Source organism: Loa loa (assembly GCF_000183805.2).
Source record: "Loa loa unplaced genomic scaffold supercont3.2, whole genome shotgun sequence".
Classification (NCBI taxonomy): domain Eukaryota; kingdom Metazoa; phylum Nematoda; class Chromadorea; order Rhabditida; family Onchocercidae; genus Loa; species Loa loa.
The window spans coordinates 39,871-43,946 of NW_018108182.1; positions in this window are offsets into that span (position 1 = coordinate 39,871).

Consider the following 4,076-nt stretch of genomic DNA (forward strand, 5'->3'; position numbering starts at 1 on the left):
CATCTTCCCGCTTCCAATCCATTCCCTCTATTCTACCCGCCTTTCACGTAGTAACAGCACCTTTCTACGAATTCCGTTAAGATTGCATAATTTCGCTTGCTTGCTTGCTTGCACAAGCAGATAGATAGATGGATAGATAGATAGATAGATAGATAGATAGATAGATAGATAGATAGATAGATAGATAGATGGATGGATGGATGGATGGATGGAATATAGATCGGAACAGTTGAATGGGAACATTTCAAAAGGATGAATTGACGACCGTTCGGACGCCGCCATCGTATCAATCACAAATACCACCTGCCCATCATTCTCACTATATTTATTTATTTTTCTTTTTTTTTGTTATCGCTTGTTTTCAAGGCTATTCTCACGCATTTTGTCTGTCTCTATGTGTCTCATGGATTTAACTAAATTCATAAGGGACTCTTTTTTTTATGCTTCTTTAATATCAATTCTCCATTTCACTAACCATTTCCGCCATGCGGTTATGGTTATGCTAATTAATTAACTGAAAGATATTGCTTATCTTATTAGCAATGTACAACTACTTACATTGCGCTTGCTTTTTCATCACAAATGATCAACAATGTGGGGACAATTCAGAAAAAATGAAGAAAAAGAAGAAGGAAAAGATGATGATGAAAAGACGAAAGTAGCACATCAACAACATAATAATACCTTCTACTCATTAAGATCTCTTGGAGTATATTGTAGATATAATTTGATCGAATTTAACTTTCAAATTCTATTATCAAAATCCGACGTGCTTATTTGAATTGTTTCCATTGTTTTAACAATTAGATATTTATAAAAATTAATATATACAAATACGTGAAACAATAAATTTGAAATTGATTCCAAATAGAAATATCTAACTGAAGTTAGTTGCGCATAAATATGAATGTTACTTTTTATATATTAATGAATTAAATATTTAAATCCTTCCTTTCCAGCCGTTCGCTTTCATCAGGCTAAGTAGGGTTTGAATTTTAAATTCAAACAGCTGCCCGAGTATAATTCGCAGTGGTCATTGTAGCGTGAGTGAATTTGAAATTTTATATCTTCCGTCCACATTCGTCCACTTCAGCCTGTTGCCTGCTTGCCTATTTTTGATATGAGATAAATGCAGGCTGTACAAATTCATTTCCATTTTGATAAAAATTTATACTAGCAAAATAAATTAAACAAATTTTTTGAATTCTTTTCAAAATTTTGCTTTTCTCAGAGATATACTCCAACTTTTTCTTTTTTTTTTCATAAACTATTCCTTATAAGCAATGATGTGAGGATATGTGACATAATCGGAAATTCAGCATGGACACTTGATGATACGTGCATTGATAAACTGAGCAGGATATAGACCAGAAAGTTTCAATCAGGCCCGATGCATATCTGAGGTAACCAATGCCAACCACAAACAATCAATTTGATTAGCCATGCAATTAAGTGAAATAATATATCATTTAAAATGGTGACACTTCTGTTGCGTTGGTGTCATCAACAGAGGACACCATTGACTAAACACCATTGGACACCATTGAAAACTGGACAACATTTATATTTCTGAATTTCATTCAAATATTGCATTTTAAAATTTTGTTTCTTTGTCATGAAAGTGAATGTTTTCCATCCCTTTCATTTCCTTCTCCTGCCCTTTTGCTGGTCAGAAGTTACTGAAAAGAAGTGTCCGAAATTCCGCAACAGCTGACTGACAGCTTCATCCTGCCTTTGGGAATCATAAATGCATCCCAAGTAGTTAACTCTCAAAGGATAGAGCAAAGAAGGGAGTAAGGGAACGCCTTTTCGATTGCGTCACTTGGTGGACAGATTAACATGAAGCAATGACCAATGCTTCCAGTCATACTGAAACCTGCATTGGTCAGCCGCTTATCTCTTTCATTCTCCCTACTGCTTACTCAAATTTCCATAATTCTTTCCTCATGCTTTACGTTTAAGTTCATTGTATTCAAGATTTTTGATCATTAAGTATAGATGAAAAGTTGATTTCATCGATTTCTCATCTTTGTTCTTTTCTAAAAATTCAATGATATCTTAGTTTTACAACCATTCAAACACCTATTTTTTCCTTTTTTTCCCAAATTTATTCTCACTTCTTTTTTTTTTTTTTTAAAATAAATTTTTTTTAAAATAAAAATCAGACCATATAAAAATCTTGAAATGTTCCTTTTTTTTTCGCCTTCAAATGAAAGTAAAGATACATTTTGAGAATAAATCTTAAACAAAAATAATTTTTTGAAAATAATTTCCGAAATTATTTTATTTGAAAATCAACTTTATTGTAATAAAAAAATATATATTTGAATATAATAATTTAATATTTTGAACATATAATATATTTGAATATTTGAGTAATGTAATACTTGAATATTTGAAATATTTGAAAAAAAATATTTGAAATATTTTGAATATTTGGATATTTGAATTATTTAAACAAATTAGAGCATCTCTTCTGGTCAGCAATTTTAATTATCAGTTGATTCTATCTTTAGCAATAGCTACTTTATCGAATATTATTGCATCAAATGTTGGTTTATGTTTATATTTATAATTCATCAATGATAAGCGAAAGCAAGCATTCCCAAGATATTGATTATTCAAATGGCTCTTTTATTTCTTAGTCACAGGGCAGTTTTCATATTAGACATTTTCATGTTAGCCAAATAAAGATTAAATTGTTGTAAATTCTTGAAAAATTGAAACTTCATAAGAATTGAAATTATTAAATTTTTGCTAAACGAATGAAATAGTTATCAAACATAAATATACACTATTTAATTTGTGTGTCACTTGTCAGATATAATACGTGTGTTATATTTATGTTAATTAAACAGCTGATCAGTAGGGACAGTATGATTTATTTATAACTGTTATTTAGTGCATGTCCTAATGAACTAGTAAACTATAATTCTCCACCTGAAAATCATTGATAAAGCGGAAATGTCGGAATTTCAAAATTCCCAAAAATCCTTATTCCATATTTTCTCACATAGAATCGTTGATGTCAATTCTTTTATCAGTTATCATTTGTTCTTAAGGTTAAAGTTTATTCGGGTCCACGGTCTACCAAATTTATATTACTATTACTACTATTTATTGATTTAATTTGATTTGTCTCGTAATTATAGATATCCTTTCAAGCATTTGTTATAGTACTGATAATATATGTTTACATACTGATAACAAATATCACTAACTACTGCTGCTAGTACTCACTGATCTAATCTGATTTATCTCATTATTACAAATATCCTTTCAAGTATTTTATTATAGCATTGATAATATATGTTCAAAATATCATTTTCAACTCCTTAAAAGACGAGAAAACGTGTTAACCAATTTGTATTCCATTTCACGGTTCATCAAATAATGCTCAAAAAAAAAGCTGATCCGTAAGACCTAAATGAGAAATGGTTGCATAGAAACCAAAATGGCTGAAAACGGGGGAAAAGGATACTTTTTTATTGGGGGGAGTGGACATTGCTGATGATAACAATTCTTTCCATCCGTTTTCTTCTATCCATTTTAAGGCCTTTTCCGGTGACTGGCACAACATTACCCTTTCTATATGTCCTTTTTAACTTTCATCACTTATAGATCATTCATGTGAAATACGTCACCCACTGATTTACTGAATGCTTTTCATTTTAAATGCTTTGAAATAAGTGGATTCTCGTAGAAGGTGAATGTGAAATTTGACTACTGTAAAAGCTAAATGAATCCTATCACATTCTATTTATATTTACTTTACAAAAATCAAACAACTAATAATTTGCTAAGTGATACGGTAGATAGATTCTTCTCTCCTTCCTAATTCTATTCCCGATTCTTTTTCCATTTCCAACTTTTACTTTCCTAATCAATTCATTTTCTCTTACTTCTTTAAAATTGTATAATTTATGCAAAAAAAATTTATGTTTTTTATCAAAATTTTATGAAACGATAAATTCAATAAGCAGCTTAAAAATCCAAAAAAAAACATTAAGAATTACACCATCAACTTATGTAAACAATTTCAGATAATTGATGATATGCCAAATATAGAATTAAAG